Source organism: Mercenaria mercenaria, chromosome 7 (assembly GCF_021730395.1).
Source record: "Mercenaria mercenaria strain notata chromosome 7, MADL_Memer_1, whole genome shotgun sequence".
NCBI classification, from domain to species: Eukaryota; Metazoa; Mollusca; class Bivalvia; order Venerida; family Veneridae; genus Mercenaria; species Mercenaria mercenaria.
This window is the reverse complement of record NC_069367.1, coordinates 72,668,367-72,686,467: the sequence shown is the minus strand read 5'-3', so window position 1 is coordinate 72,686,467 and position 18,101 is coordinate 72,668,367. Positions and strand designations below refer to the sequence as shown.

At 34.2% G+C, this 18,101-nt stretch overlaps 1 protein-coding gene and 1 pseudogene across 1 annotated transcript in view; one reads left to right on the top strand and one right to left on the bottom strand.

The window, feature by feature from the left end:
- The window catches only part of LOC123553933 (somatostatin receptor type 4-like), a 42,108-nt gene that overhangs the window by 12,125 nt on the left and 11,882 nt on the right, over positions 1-18,101 (bottom strand). The window lies entirely within an intron of this gene.
- Positions 7,676-12,354, top strand: LOC123543415 (uncharacterized; annotated as a pseudogene).

Below are 18,101 nucleotides of genomic sequence, written 5' to 3'. Positions count from 1 at the left end.
TCAATAAAGCTGGAGGTCTCCAGTCCTAAAGATAGGACTTACACAGTCAGGTAACAAACATAATCGCATAAATATACCGTACAGCAAACATCAAACCATTTATTGGATAAAACGTGTTACCAATGCATTGCTAAAACGCTAAAATATTTCTGTTACTGTCAGATGCGTTCTTTTGTACAATAAGGGCCTCTTTGGCTGAGTGGATGAAGTCGCTGACTTCAAATCAACTGTCCATCGAGCCTTGCTTGAGGCGTAGATCCTTCTTGTGAGAAAGCCATCCAGTTGGCTTACGAAAGGTCGGTAGTTCTACCCAGTTGCCCGCAGGTGAAGAAATAATGCCCGGAGGGGCACCTTGGGTCTTCCTCCACCATTAAAAGCTGGGAAGTCGTTATTTGATCTATATTTGTGTTGTTGTGACGTTAAACTAACAATAACAAAAAAAAATCTCCCATAGTTTTCATAAGAGAGTTAACGGCAAACAATGCCTTTATGTCAACCAAAGTTGTTAACATAGAACATACATTTCTTAAAATGCCTTGAAACTCTTTGACAATAGTGCAGATGTTCTGTAAACGTTAATCGGATGCACTGCAAATTGAGTGATCAGAAATTTTAGAAAGATCTTAGAAAACAATATGCCAGCATTGGAACACTTCAACATACGAAAATAAAGGCTTAAGCCGGTGCTGGTGGTGAAGGGGGTGGGGGGGGGGGGGGGGGGGGGGGAGTTGCACATTTCATTATCTCTCATGAACAGACTCAGTCAAACCGAGTCTACTATTATTTTTCTTGGTTGCATTCTTTGCTTCCAAAGGATCTTTTTACTGATTGTTTTGAACAATATAATTCATCTCAAAGTTAATTACAGAGAATGTCAAATAAAACAAGTTCCATAAAGTAATGCACTAGCATGAGTATAGCAAAAAGTAACATACAGAGTACATTTAGATATCATTTGGGCCTTGGAGTTTATAACGATTTTTACTCTATCAAGTTTCCGTAGAAACAACGCTTTTGCCTAGTCAACATCCGCCTTCATCTCGAATACAAAGTTTGAGTAAGTGTTTACTCTCTGATTATATTGTTGCCATGAATCTGGAAACAAACAAAAAACGTCGTCTTCAAGCATAACGTTTGGAATTCATGCTCACAAGCATACACACATAAGGGTCAAGCGCGTGCTGCTGAATATAACAGTTTGAATTACGCGTGAGGAGCTAATTACATGGTATATAAATGTTGTCACCACGTTTGTTGAAAATTCAGTATCTTTAAGTATAATGTGTACACCTTTAAACACTTCTTTGACAAAATAATAGTAATAAGTGCGATATTATCTTTGTCTTAAAACTTATGTTTTAAAAATACAAATTTATGTCTGATAACTTTACACTACCATCCCAGTAACGTATTTACTTTGTTAAACCTGCCTTAAGTGTAAAGCAACTCAAGTTACATCGAAGAACAGCCTAAAATGGTGATCATTATCAGATGTGTATTATCTTAACTGGTGGCGTTGACAATTATGCAGCTGTTGTCGGAGATTTTGCATATGACATGCACAACAGACTGTCTCACTCATTTATTTCGACGCTATTACAGGACATCTGAGATGATTTATATTATAAATTGGGTGGATTTACCTCCAGCTGTTCTCGTAACGGCATTTATTTGAGCGGATTATGTAAAAAATTATGTCTTATATTTAGTGTTTTGCACAGCTGTGTAAAGGGCAACATTTATCATCTACATAAACACGATATGTTTTAAATTTTTGTTTAAGGCGGTATGTACTTGTAAAAATTGTTCAATATAAAGGAACAAAATATATCTATGCTTACATACGTAAGATTGCGGTCTTGGCGGGTAGAACAGACTTGTGATATTTAATTAGTTTCTACCTACATTATGCAAGGTACAACAAAATCGCAAAGGGGCAGATATTTCATTGAGTTAAAAACAAAACCCTACTAAGGTATACGAAACCAATTTAATAGATTCTCCTATTAAATATATTAATTTTTGAGGCATCTGTGGCCAAATCATTATTGTCGCTGTATAGCGGTGACTTTGAGCCCTTCTCGAACAATTACGTGCTTCTTTGTGGAAGGCCGATCGGTCGTTCTACCAAATGACCGCTCCTGGTTGAAATAACCTTGGGAAGTCGCTTTGTTCTTCGACTTAAAACCGAACAAACAAATAACAAGTATATTTCAAATACAAGATAGGTATATTTTTACAATACAATACTAAAATGGTATTTATGTCAGAATGACGTCTTAATGAGCAATCGCACTGCAGGAAATATAATTATGATATTACTGCAACATCATAAAGCTAGAATTGATATTGCATTACGAGAAGACATTTATTAATTTAATGATCACACAAATGTGATTAAGTATTATGTTTTATATTTCCATAAATACATCATGTCAAAACCCAGTGGATGGCATTACAAAGAATCAAAAGCATATGCTTTATAAAGCAGTTGTAGTTCACTAATTCATCCAATTTGAGTGTATTTTGAATTGTTGCTTTCTCTTTAATTTTATCATCATGCATCACGTCATTGTATCAGGCAACACATATGTATTTATTTTATGAGAAGTAGACCATTTTTATAGACTCAAGGTTAGCGTGATGATAACTTTCTGCTGATGCTTCACATTCATTTGATTGTTTAATTAAAGATGTTATCAAATTTAATGGACGAATAACGCTACAAACAAATTGTATATCCACTTTTGTGTTTTTGTGTAGTTAAGTCATTGGCTGTTCCCACTGTCTTTTCTATACCAGTAAAATATCATAATGCTTTATTGTTCAAGGTTTGGTAAATGATATAAAACAATATTTGAAATAAAAGAACAACATAACTATCCAACATCAGTTTTCATTTAATTAGAAATCTTAAGCGAGGAAGAATATGAAACTCTTATAAACGTGTACTTCTTTATGCACATAAAATAATATCATCAAGAACATATACTGGTTCATTATATTGCGATATATGAGAAACTATAAACGTTATACTCGTAGAACTCTTTGATCTTGAAGCATTTCCGACATAAACGTTATGAGGACAATCCGTTGTGTATGGCGTTTATGACGCGGGAATAATTTGGTTAAAACAGATATAGACAGATCTTGTTTAAACTAGAATTTACATTTTTACTGCGCCATTCTTTAAATATTGTATCTGACCGATTTGTCTTTTTAAGTGTCACGTTATCAATATAAAATTAAAACTTTTGGAATGTCCTTTACCTGATGTGATAAAATCTCTATAAAGAATTTAAAAATGAAAAATAATGATAAAACTGACATGCAATTAAGATAAAAACAAAAACACTCTGAAGGTACTAATTCAGTTATGTCGTGTACTATAACGCCTATTCGTAAGTTCACATTTGTTTAATATCGTATTTGTGTCATTAAATAACATGTGATATTGCACGTTTTTCACCGACCTCTTTGGAGACAGTTTTTTTTTGTTCTGGAAATAACTTTGCAAAAGAGAGAAAACATCTGCGTTACATATTTGTCTCCATAGTTTTGTCTCATTTGAGAAAACAAGCTTACATTACATTAAAATCTGTCCATTAATTTCCTCAATTATCGATCTCCTCCATTGCATTATATGTAAGAGCTACCTGATGAAATACCTACCTGAGACAAGAGTTTCGTTATTTGCAATCAGAGGTATAAATAATTGATTAATAAAAACGAATGTTGATGTTTAACGAAATATTATTTAGTTACATCAAAGACTTAGAAAATGTTTTACTTCATTTTTACTTTTATGACTTATGCGGAAATTTAAGGCACTATCTGAAAAATTGATATAAACACCATACGTTATAAGATCCTTAAAAAAACAGTAAGTAATGTACAATTAATATTTTGTCTTCTTAAAAGGACTGAGAACAATGAATTTATTTAAGATATTTGTTTTGTTTGTTTTTGTTGAGTTTAACCTCACACCGACACAGATATAGGTAATACTACCGGCCTTCCGTAAGTCAGATGGATGGCTTCCTCACATAGCTTGCATTTCTTTAACGAATGCGGACAAATCATTTGACCTGTATAGTTAAACCTGTGTTAAGTAGTCAGGCAAGGGAGCAACAAAACTTGGCTTGTTAAGACAGATGACTACTTAAAACAAGCTTGAAAATTATTTTTTTTAGAAAGTAAGCTGATTAGCTGCTTGAGATGAAAATGACGTTTTTCTCTTCATGTAAACATCATACAAGTATATCATTTCTATCACTCTATTCAATTATTTCTTTCAGATGTTGGCTGTAACCAACAAAAGCTAGCTTAGGTCTTAAATGGAATGTATTTGAAATTGTGATCAGCTTAAAGAAAATCAATTAGGATATATGTCATTCATTTATCATGCAATGTACAAATGTGATGAGATAATGTCAGAAATTATGTTTTTAAAGCAGCATACTAGTTTAACCTTTAGCCTGCTAGATATCTAAAATGGACCAGTCGACCGTTCATTTTGGGCAATACCATTTATTATTCAAAGGGGTGTTCACTTAAACTGGAAATATACTGACTGAATTGCGAAAAGTGCAGACCATTATCAGCCTGCGCGGATATGCAGGCTGATCTTAGTCTGCACTGGTTGCAAAGGCAGAATGACTTACCGCCAGCAGGCTTAAGGTTAAAGGCGTTTGCTACAGTTTCTGTATATGTTTGGGGGAAATGCAGTTTTCAAGAGCAGCTAACTCTTTTTCAATACTGGTGACCTATGACTTTGATTGCATATCTTTGTTTCGTAGACGATTGTCCTTCAATATCCAAAGTTTGAAGAAATTCTGTTATTGCTAAATAGTTCGCCCATCTCATATACAGAAACTGTAGCGAACGCCTTAAAATTTAAAGACCAACCCATTTTGATAAGAAAACACCTCCACCCCCCCCCCCCCCCCCCCCCCAAAAAAAAAAAAAACAACAACAAAACAACAACAATAAAAACATACACAAAAACAACAAAACAAACAAACATGTATATGTACATTTTCAAATCTTTTCATGTTTCCATCGGTGTTTGTTTCGAATGGGTTGTTTCTATGCCAACATTGTTTACGTAAAATAAAGATATGTAGTTATCATTTATTTGCGAGGAACTGATAGAAAATCTTCTGTGATTTTTATCTTATCACTAATAATCGATATGGTATATATAAATAAAATTATCTTCGAACAAAAGTTGATTCATTTTTCTTCGTTTTGATTTAGTCACTCCGACGAAAATAAGGGTTACATGTTCATTGTGCAAGAAGTTATAGATACCTCTTCAAGCATTTAGTCAGGCATGGGCGGGTACTTAGATAGAACCACCGACCTTCCGTAAGTCAGCTGAATGGCTTCCTGACAGGAAGAATTCTACACTAAAAGCAATGTTTGGAACCTACATCAGTGAAGGGCAATGCAGCGACCTTAACCGAACAAAAGATAAGAAAAAAGGATATACGCCATTTGAGTTCTGAACTTGATTTTATTTTCAACGACAGAAGTTATGGGACAAGTCAAATATTACTCAAAGATTACTCGCTCACCTGACTGAATATTTTTCTTTGGAACAGAACAATATTAATGCTGTAAAGTAATTTTAAAATCGCACCAGCGATACTACACCTGGATAGAACGTAATTAGTCATAATTGTAATTAAGATTTTCATGTTACGTAATTTGATGAGGAAAGTGTTTTGGTTGAATATATTATTCCTATAGATACATGTACATCAAAGAACAGTACAAATAATAAAATCTGTAAAAAGATCCGTATATAAATACCATGCAACCAAAAACGAATAATAGCAGACTCGGTTTGAATCTGTTCATGGGAGGTAATAAAATGTGCAGCACCTCTCACGCTCCCTTGCTCCGGCTTAACGGAACTCTATTACGCATCTACTGAATGGACTCCATGATCCCTAATGTGTGTGTGTTCGGGATTAACGTCTTTTTCAACAACTTTTCAGACATATCAACGACGTTGTCTACTTGTAGCAGTGAGCACAATGCCCAATTTTATAGTGCTGCCCCACTGAAATATCACGCCGTAGACACGTGACACGCAGTCACATTATACTGACACCGGGCTGACCAGTCCATGATCCCAAAGGACAGGAAATATAACAACACTGAATCCAAACATTCATCAGTATAATAGCATTCTTTAAAATATCTTTCCTCTAATTGAAAAAAAGCAAAGCATGTTGTCCATTAATTATTGGATCTGGACAATACGGAAAGATTGTATTATGGTAAATACTTGTCTCAGTAGGTCATCACTGAATAAATAGAACCATAATCATGATTTAGTAAACATAATGAGAAAAGCAATTGAGCACTCCCATCTTCCCAACAGCTTATCAACCGATAAATGATGGAGACAAATAAAGAGTCAATGCGTTATGTATTGATCTTGTAGGTAATCCTTTTTAATAAATAACTGTGTGAAAAGATCTTTTGGTTGCAAAGATTGAAACCAAGCTAAATAACAACAGAATCTATTTGCGTGACTATGTTCATGAGAGCAAACGAAACTTGCAATACCTCTCCCGCCACTGGCTTATGTGAAATTGTGTTACATACGAGTATAGCCAAGAATGGACGCCAAGATACCAAAAGGTCCGAAGATATAATCAGTTTGTTGAATATTGAAGAGAAGCACCACTTTCAAAATATTTCTTTAGCATAATGTTTGTTCTCGTAATATCGAATCTAACAACATTTTTTTCTATGATTTTAAGGCGCCTTGTTATTGAGACATATCATTGCTAGGTTTTTCATGGCAATGCTTTTAATGCTTAGCGAAATTATAAGTACATCTATGTGTGCTTAAAATGATTGATTAGATCAGGTTGTAAGATTCCATTAAGTAAATTGGGCAAAGATTAAAGTATAATTGAGAGTGGATGTAGAATAAATAGAAGCGTATCTGTATGATGATAGATAACCGACTTTCAATCATAAAAATATAATCCCCGCAGTGCAACTCTTGAACTAATGATAATAAAACTAAGAACCAAAATATGTTTCCACCATTTTTTTCCGGCAATACAGAACAATTCTTTCGTAAAACATCGCAGAAAAATAAAACATTAAGCTAGTTAAATAGTATGTGTTTAGGACTTTCCGGAAACCAGCATTTATAAAGCATTAAGAAAACCTATCAGTCACTGGTATAATATTTTCTCCACTACTAGCATCTAACAAATCTGTTTACCATTTAATATATTCTTACCTTTTTAAAAATTAGTTTGACAAGTTATAATTCCGCTTGATTAAGTTGGATATATTCAGTGTAGTGACGATGCATTCTTTATTTGAAGATCGCTTGCAAATAAATACCTCTCTTACTCAATCACATATTCGTATTCTTGTAACTACTTGTATGTTGATTTTTACAAATATCTACGGTCTAGTTTAGTATATTTCAATTTCTAAATGTCGCGCAATACTGTTGGCACGTAGAACTAGCAAGTGAACCGAAGCAACAACATACCACACCGCTTTATAAATGTGCCTACAGAACTAATGACGGCCTATTTACCCTGCAAATCAATTGTTTAACACAGAATATGATATAAGGTTCTTTTTAGTACCTCGGATCTGCATGCACAAACCTATGTGATGTGTTTTTAAGGGGAACTTCAGAAAGGACTTGGAGAGTATTTATATGTGAAATGTGAAAATCCTGATTGTGAATACATTAACCGTGCTGCCTACGGAAAGACATACCAGACAGCTGAACGTCGAGGCATGCCTTGCTTTGCAGTAAACACCAAACTTGGAACTGGTATGTCACATTTTAAAGTGTTATGCTTGCATTAGATGTGAAACTGTAAATATATAAATCAACATCAGCATATAGACAAGCTTACTCAGTAGTTACTGTCGCTGAGCGGCTGTTTTTTAATTTCTGACTTTTGCAGCCGTTACAGTTTGACCATCACAATATAAAACAAACTGTATACATCGGATTAGTTCGACTACATCAGCATAGTACCAGTGTGGACTATTTAGAAAATATTAATCAATGTAAATGTACAGTCCTCTAAGTAAGCAGAGATCCAATGGTCTAAGAGTGTGACCAGTGAAATTTCTGTCGGACCAGTGAAAATTTCCAAATGACTGGCTTGTTTGACCAGTGAAAATTTTGGTTGGATCTTGTCTGTACATTTATCGCTTATACCTCGGTAAAATGCATCAAGCATGTCAAGGGAATTCCATTCATCTGACCGTTAACGTTTGCTGTTTAGAATTCCCTGCTCTTACATGGCTTTGTATGCAAGGAGTGACAAAAAAATGGGTAAATGTCATAATATATGAAATCAGCTGCGGTTTGTCATTTGTTTTGCTTTTATTTTGAAAAGAAAAAATGAGAAAAAAATGTTGAATGCAATGAAGATGTAAGTAAATGTGTACAGTACCACCACATGTATAACCAAAGATTTTGGTCAGTAGAAAGTCATCCGGGCCAGTAAATTCTGCAAGCTTAGTGGCCCGAATGGCCTGTGGGTGTCAGATGACTGAATGTTGTTACAAGATCCGGTTTCTGGTTTGTGTACCAGTTGGTACAATGTATTGTTCGGTAAGTCAGGGGCGGCGACTGCCTCATTATGTATTATAATACAAAGGTCAGCTAGCGGGGTCAAGTTGCGTCCACTATACTGTATATATGATTTTATAATGGTTTAATTTCTTTCCTTGAAAAACTGTCAATATCTTTTCAGCAATGATCGATAGTCTGGGTGGGCCAAGACGTGTAAATAACAATATTAGCTACACTAAATCTAAAGACGGTGTCAGATGCAAACTTGAAAAAGATGGAGATTCGGGCAGGAAATGTTGTGGAAAAAGTTTCCGCTGAGTCATCACAACCCGTATCTGAGAAGGCATTTAAGAATGAAATGGAGTATGTTTGTTTATTGTTAGATACATAGCCTTAGGTTGTATACTTGATATTTGAAAGATTTCTATATCATATGCACTTAATTCTATCAGTCAATCAATCAGTTAATCTCTGATAACCAAGTTTTTTTCTACATTTTTAGAACCAGGAGTCCAAAGCTGTGATTTTGATAAAAATACAAAAATAGATTCCACCTAATTGAAGGTAATTTTTCAAAAATGTGTGGAAAGTGCCAGTCCATTAAATTTTGCAAAAGTTTGAGTCTATGTACTCCAAAATATAAGCCAGTAACAATATTTGATATTTCTCAGTTGTTTTTATAATTCAAATTAATTCTACAGGACCATTGCACATGCAGAGTCTCAAGATGCACTAGTTGGTATGAGTGGTTTGATAGAAGACTTGGGCGTTTGTCCACTACCAGATTCATCTCCTGCATCACAGTAAGAATATCATTTTTTAGATCACTCAAGCCAAAGACTGTAACTTATGGCTAACTGAATGTTCAAACCAAAACCTTAGATTGTGACTTACGACTAACTGTATCTTCAAATTAACAACAGAGCTAGTGCTTCCGGTGTGTTTCTTATTGCAAGGATACATTATATTTTACATTGCACAGTAGGCCATGAATTTGTACTAAATACAATTTTAAATGCTAGCATTCTTTAAAAATAGGTTGAGGCTTCATGATGATGAACTAGATTGAACATATACTGAGAGTGATGATGAGGATAGCTATCTTGAACATGTTGAACAGGATGTTCCAGAGACTGCCTCTTTACCAGATAACAGTTGCAGGTACTTACATGTTTCAATCATTTTCTAAAACCTTGAAATAAAATGCCTCAAAGTTAAGATTTCAGTCTCAGATTTTTTGGAGACTCTTTATTTACAGTACAGATGTTAACCCTTATCATGCTGGACACGATTTATTCTGCCTTTGTGACCAGTGCAGATCATGATCAGACTGTACATCAAGCAGTCAGATCAAGATCTGCACTGTTCGCTATTCAGTATTTTTTGGTAATCATCCCATCTAACAGTTAATGATACTGTCCAGACAAGTTCATTATAGAAATCTAGCAGGGTAAGAGTTAATTTGTCAACATGTAGACCAGCATACACGGACCAATAATCAAAACTCTTTGCCATTTTATTCATATGTGGAGGCTCTACTTTTACAGTTACTGTCTCCACCAAGGGGGATTTTCATGTTCTGAGCTCTTGTAATATTGAACTTGTATGTTATGATATGGTCCCCTTTACAAATACATATGAGCCACACCATGAGAAAACCAACATAGTGACTTTGCGACCACCATAGATTCAGACTAGCCTGCGCATCCGCAGTCTAGTCAGAATACATGCTGTCCGCTAACGTTTCCCCATATTACAATAGACTTCAAAAATGAACAGCATGGAACCTGATCTGCGCTGGTCTGGTTTCATGCTGGTCGCAAAGCCACTATGTTGGTTTTCTCATGGTGCGGCTCATTTATGTTGTTTAACACTTGGATATTTTAAAACATAACTGCCATATTCATTATAATTTTACAGCTACTTTTGTTACTAGGACAGCAGTCAGGGAAACTAAAACCAAAAGATGAATACATTTGTTTGCATTTATTCTTTTATATAACAGGAATTGGTCACGGCGACAATGTAGATGTGGAACAGATTCCAGATTCCATTCCAAGGGGTAATTTTTAACCTGTCCAGTTACCAGGACCCCCAACTGTTATATCTTTTGACTTGGAAACAACAGGCCTGAGTGAGTAATTGTTTAGTTTGTTACAACTTCAGAAATCATGTCCATTAACTTCTGTATTTTGGTGTCAGACACATGGTTGCTAGTGTCTGCTGTATGTACAACATAGTCTACCAGACAGCTTGAATTTGGTATAACATTGTTATCATTGAAGAACTATTTTTTATGCTAGGTTCAACAAAATTATTATATATACAATCGACATGGGAATGCATATCAGAATTTTTCTTATGGAGGGTCACCGATAGCTCTTCCGACCAAAGTGTCAGTCTGAGAAGCTGGGGACAAGAGTCCAATCCCCACTAGCAGTTCCAAAATTTTGACAATCTGTGCAAGTGAAGTAGGGGAATGGACATTTACTTCTGAATAAAGTGAATATGTATACATTTTTTTTTTCAATTGTTTTGCAGTTAAAGACGGAGTGCTTCCGCATATTACACAGATTGCTGCAGTGGAGTTACAGTCAGGAGAGCAGTTCAGTACATATGTTAAACCAACAGTTCCAATTTCTACGACTGCAACAACTGTTACTGGCATATCATTTAATATAATGAGGAAATGACAGTAAATGGAACAAAAGTGCAATCAGTGTCTATAAAAACTGCTATGGATGAATTTGTTAATTTCAACAAATCTAAAACACTCTATTTGCCATCATTGAATCCGTTGATTTATTCAGGTGTGATAAAAAAAAAACTACCGCTGAAAACATTGCTGGGTCTGGTCTGAATATAAATCACTTAAAACTGTTGCATACCAGGGGTGGGGAAGATGCTTTAAAAGATGTGTTTATTTCAAAGAACTCAGAAGGCTTACCAAGAGTCTCTAACAATAAGAAAGTGTTGGAAGAGATTGTACCACAAATTGCTTAATATTTTGAAAATCACTAGATTTTTATACACTGGTATAATGACTGTTCAGGGACAAAAATGTTTTATGTACATTTATTTGTCACAGTGATAATTAAGGAAATAACAATATAGGTATTCTATATTTATTGCAATGTTCTTATCTATAAAACATCATACAATGTATTTACCAGAAAATATTTATGCAATGCGTAAGATATATTATTACTCAAATTTTGTCTTGGCAAATTTACTTTTTGGTGGTATCAAATACCTAATGATACCTTATTATTTAACATTAAAATGGTTAAACCAACTAGTAAATGTATTCACATATGTTTGTATTGTTATAGACTCCAAACAAGTTGTAAAAATGTCAATAATACATAGATTCTGATCGTTATAGGCAGCTGTCGATATGTAGTAGTGAAAATAGTGTTGAAAATATTTCCATCTGTCCAACTTCCCATTGGTGTTTTTTCAATACTAGACGGGCAAAGTTTTCAAATATGGAATAGGTCGATTATAAAAAATAAGCATTAATTTGTTTTGGAATAATCATATTATTGCCGAAAAATCATACTTTTAGTGTAGTCACGACATTTTGCCGCGGAATAAAGTGCTTTTGAGTTTGCACATATTCTCATGGGTAAATGCAAATTTAGAAGAAATGTCTTGCAAATAAACATTTAAATCATCTTATTTGCAAACATACAACACTTCTTGGTCGATATACTCCAAATTTAGTATTATATTGCTTAATATAAGTAATTTATGGCCATTTTATTTACCCTAGGGGTCAGATGATTTTGAGTAAAAGTGAAAACATGGGGTGGGATGGAATTTTTAAGAATTTTTTTTTATTCACCTGGAAAGGTGTCCTAATATTTTAAAAACAATTCAGTGGTATGATATAGATAATAAAAAACACATTTTGAATTAAGTTTGGAATATTTTCCATTAGAGTTGTCCAACCTTAAGTCATTCAATTAGAAATCTAGTAAATAAGTTATCTTGATATTTTACTAATTGAGTTATAGTAACGGAAGTCATATTTATTTTCATATTATCTGCCAGTTAGAAGTTGCATTATACTTATTTACATGTACGTGTATGTCCGTTGATACTGGTACACTGTATTGCAAAACCTCTCAAGCCCCTAGCACCGGCTTTAGTAGAATTCTTTGAAAGTAAAATTAAATGGATTTCATAATTCCAAAGTTTAAACTGTATTTTGATTTGCAAATGAACGGGTATGCACCAGAAGATTAAAACAGAGCAAAAACACGAGCAAAAACGAAACTTGAATTAGCAGATTTTATAAAATTATGAAAACAATTGACAAGTGTAAGGAAGTGAAGCCGTATACAAACATATTTTTCCTCATTCTTTCGGTATAGAGATGACACTGGTGACAAAACCGTCTTTCTGGTATATAAACCTAATTTGTAATACATATGACCTGTGCTGTTATTTGAATAGCTACAAGACGCAATTTAAAAAATCCCAAGTAATTATTGTGAAATAACAATAAATATTTATTTACAATGTCTACGTTACCTTTCGTTACTGTGTATTTTATTTTAGAGTAAAAAATTTCGGTTTCATTTTACGTTGAAACATCTTTTGGAATAACAGATGATTTAAAATCATTTTAAATCTTGTTCATCTTAAACGTGTAATCTAAATAACAATTTTTATAACACAATTTTCCTGATAATGAAAACATACACGTGCTTTGCAAGTACGTATTCCCCGTCATTTCCACGTCAAATAACATCAGTGAAATTAAGAGCGAATCACTTTAAGACCGCTGTTCTACCGTGAGATTCCAATACCAATTGTCGTTTTCCTTGTGATCACGGGTAAACTGTCTTATCTTGATTTTAAAAAGCTGTAGAGATGTAGCAATACTACACTTCCTTTATTCAGATATTTGCGATAGAAAACAGTGTTTTGCGAACGCTAGTTTTGAGGACCACTACGTATGTAGTTAATAATTACTTTAAGTTTGGGGACGGGGAAAAGTGAATTTGAAAATTGTGCAAAAATATATATACAAGTTTGAGAAAATTTTGAACTATGTAAGATATATCATATTTTCAAACGTAATGCAGAAATACGTTTTCGAAAAGTAATTTGCTGTTCTCCAAGAATAACCACATACAATAACGTATATATGCTAGTCAGGGCAAAATGTATATTTGTAAGCACAATGACTGTCGCGACTTCTTCATTCAGTCTGTACTCAATACTATATGAAATATGAAATTGTAAAACGGAAATTTAGTCGACAGAATGTAAGAAAACATATCACATGAACATTAAAGCCGTTTGAAATTATGAAAAAGTAGCTTTATATCATTTATCTATCGCTTGTACCGATGGCATTGTGCAAACATGGGTTCTTACGGCTTTAAAATGTTCATGAACTGTTCTAGAACATCAAGAACATTTCTTGACCCATTCATGATACCTGTTCATGAACATATGTTATATTGTTCTTTAAATTGTTATTGAATGCTTTAAGGACTATTCTTGTATATTGTGAGTTCATAAAATGTTCAACTGTCATTCTTGAAGTGATTTCAAGACCAGCTTGTGTATAATTTGAGAACTAGCATGTCTTGAAGCAATTTCTACAACAATTTCAGAACTGATGTTGAACTTCAAAGTGTTCTCAAAATATTCTTGGAGTACCCTTAAAGTAATCAATAATTGACAACTGCACCAAATTTTAAGAAATACAGTGTTCATTACATAATTATTTTATTAATGATAACAGCTGTTTTGAGATGTTGTCACAACCAGTTCAAGAGTAGTTATATTAAAAATACTTTTAGCACAATATGCTTCTACTCATTTACCTTCTGTAACATGTAATTGAGTAAAGATTTAGAATTGCAAAGTTCTTCTGCTCCTTTTCTCAAAATGATACTAAGAGCAATATTATTATTAAAATCTGACATTTTGTAAAAAGACTCTGCCTTCTATAAATGCCTTCTAATTCTTTGCTATGAAAATGCATGCAGATAATTATTCTGACTATTATTTGTGTTAAATAAGACACTACACTCAGTTAAAGTCAACCAGTTATGCGTTATTAAATGACATTGCCTGTTAATCTAATAATAAAGTAGCAATTGGATTGTTAAACTTCAAATAAAAAAGCCTTGTACATTTTGTGTTATGTTACTTTGAACAATACAGACCAAAACGGTTTACATTTTTCCTTATTATCTTATATAAATCAACTATGGATATCCCGATTCGGTTATTTCGATTTTTTTTCGATATTTCGACTAAATTTTCAATCTCAAACTTTGAAATTTACTCTGTTTTTAGCTAGTTCATGAACAAAACATCTTTATCAACTTAATTCATTAATAATTCATGAATTTCATGAACATTGACATACTCATCTATTATACATAAAACTTAGGTTTATACCCCAGGTATATATTTCTCAGTTAATTCGGTTTGCAAGAGCGTGTAGTCATGTTGAGGATTTTAATGAACGTAACTTATATATTACAAATAAGCTTCTTCATCAGGGCTACCGCTATTATAAATTACGTAAATACTTTTCCAAATTTTACCATCGTAATTCAGATTTGATTTTGAAATACAATAGCAATTTAAAGACACTTCTGCGAGAAGGTATATCAAAACCCGCTTTTTATTGGAATGTGGTTTACAAACTTCGTAAGATTTTGGGTCATGGCAATTTTCCAATTGTATTTAGTAAGGTGATTAAACGTTTTATGAAAAGAGGTTATGACCCAACTGTTTTGAGACACACCACATGTTTGGTGTTCAGCCCATTTACAGTTGGACGCTATGCTTTCCTCTTTGATTGTGTCTGACGGAACAAGTGGAGGACTCTATGATTAGTAGTTCTTAAATCCCACCAGGACTAAGCTATTATGATTTCCGTCTTCTGGCCCTTGTTGCCCTGTCTTCTGCAAATGCATTGAGTACATACGTTTTAGGTTCTTAAGGACTGCATTTTTATATACATATATACAAGAGCATTTTTGTTTTACATTTCATGCCTTCTGTTGCCTTTACGTATGTTAGGGTTTCACCTGGCGGGGATAACTTTTATTTACACTGTCTTGTGACTTTGGAACATGGTGGGGGTAAGAATGAGGTTAGGTACACCATAAACTGGTTTAAATTCCCCAGTGGTGGTTTTGCCACTGACCGTTCCAAGGCGATGCCCCACTGTGTTCCTGTATGCAGCAATTGTTTACTTTTTATAATGCCTCCACCCCACTTCAAGTTTACTGATTTACTCTTGCCATTAAATGTCCACTGACCACTTCCTAAACTGTTCTTTAGCTGGCTATGAACTGTTCACGGATTGTGTGGGTGTGTTCAGGAATGTTTCATGAATCGTTTTAAGGACTTCACCAGAACTGGGTTAGAACGACTGTCCTTCAATAACAGTTTAAGAAATGAAAATGTTAAACTGGACACTTCTGTGGACCTTTCAAGGACAGGTTTTGAACTTTAGTTCATGAACAGTTCATGAATTGTACTTGTATTGAGTCCTATGTAATGTTCGAGAACAGTTCGAGAACTTCTTTAAGGATCATTTTAAAAAAGTGTTCTTAAAATTTGGTTCATCTTACAATTCTTAAGAAGTGCTTAAAGTGTACGAGAACACTTTAAGAACACTTTTGACACAGTTCTAGAACTTGGTCTATGAAACTGCAAGACTTGTGCATGAACTGCTCTTTAAAGTTGCACAGGGGAATAGAAAACACACTTTCGATTATATAACTGAAACAAAATGGTCATGGTGGCTCAAGATTTCCATCGAAACCGGATCACCTCAGCAATGAAAAAATATTTTCCAATACACCACAGATAAACACATACTTACCGATGGCATTTAACCTCCGGTACCCCGTTACTAACGCTTTTCAATTTTGAATGATAAAAAATTGAAAAATAACTGTTTCTCATGTGTTTCTACGAGCTTCGTTATTCTATTTGTTTGCAAGGAAAAACATTTTCCATACGAATTATATACCCACGATGATCACATATCGATAACTGTAATCCCAAGTTGAATATAGATGTTTTTAAATTCTACTTACACTTTCAAAATGTTGACAACAAAGCTCTGATTGTCTGGCGGAAAGGTTGTCTGAACGTGACCCCCAGTCAGATTGCTCATGTGAACATTTTTGAAAGAGGACCTTATCAAATGTTACAGATTTCAAAATAAAATCATGAACGTCCATGTGTTGTTTTGCCACTAGGTTGATTTACGATATTTTGCGTATTTTACAGTCATGATGTTACGTCAAATAGTATCCATAACAAGAGGGCCATGATGGCCCTATATCGCTCACCTGTTATCACTGCACTTAAGGACAAGTCTTCAAGGTCAAAAGATCATAATAGAAATCAATCAAAAGAATTATGAGAAAATATAGTTGAAATTTTCTTTAAGTAACTTTAAAAACAAGATTTGAAAACTTTTTGTAGATGTCCACTAGGCAATGCTACATGTCAAATATCTAAGCTCTTCTGGTTTATTTTTAGAAAATTTTGAAGATTTTTCTATGTACAATCAAGTAACCCCATGGGGCCTAGGTCAATTTGACCCCAGGGGTCATGATTTGAATAAACTTTGTAAAAGTCTATTAGGCAATGCTACATGTCAAATATCTAAGATCTAGGCCTTCTGGTTTATTTTTAGAATTTTTTTTTTAAGATTTTCCTATGTAAAATCAAGTGACCCCTAGGGCGGAGTCAATTTTGACCCTGGGGGAAAAGGTTTGAACAAATTTTGTAGAGGCTCACTAGGCAATGCTACATGTCAAATATCTAGTCTCTAGGCCTTCTAGTTTATTTTTAGAAATTTTTTGAAGATTTTCCTATGTAAAATCAAGTGACCCCTGGGGCGGGGTCAATTTTGACCAAGGGGGTCATGATATGAACAAACTTTGTAGAGGTCCACTAGGTAATGCTACATGTGAAATATCTAAGCTCTAGGCCTTCTGGTTTATTTTTAGAAAACTTTTGAAGATTTTCCTATGTAAAGTCAAGTGACCCCTAGGGCGGGGTCAATTTTGATCCCCGGGTCATAATTTGAACAACTTTAGTAGAGGTCCACTAGGCAATGCTACATGTCAAATATCTAAGCTCTAGGGCTTCTGGTTTTTGAGAAGAAGATTTTTTAAATATTTTCCTATGTAAAATCAAGTGACCCCTGGGGCGGGGTCAATTTTGACCCCGGGGCCATGATTTGAACAAATTTTGTAGAGGTCCACTAGGCAATGCTACATGTGAAATATCTAAGCTCTAGGCCTTCTGGTTTATTTTTAGAAATTTTTTGAAGATTTTCCTATGTAAAATCAAGTGACCCCTGGGGCGGGGTCAATTTTGACCCCGGGGTCATGATTTGAACAATTTTAGTAGAGGTCCACTAGGCAATGCTACATGTCAAATATCTAAGCTCTAAGGCTTCTGGTTTTTGAGAAGAAGATTTTTTAAGATTTTCCTATGTAAAATCAAGTGA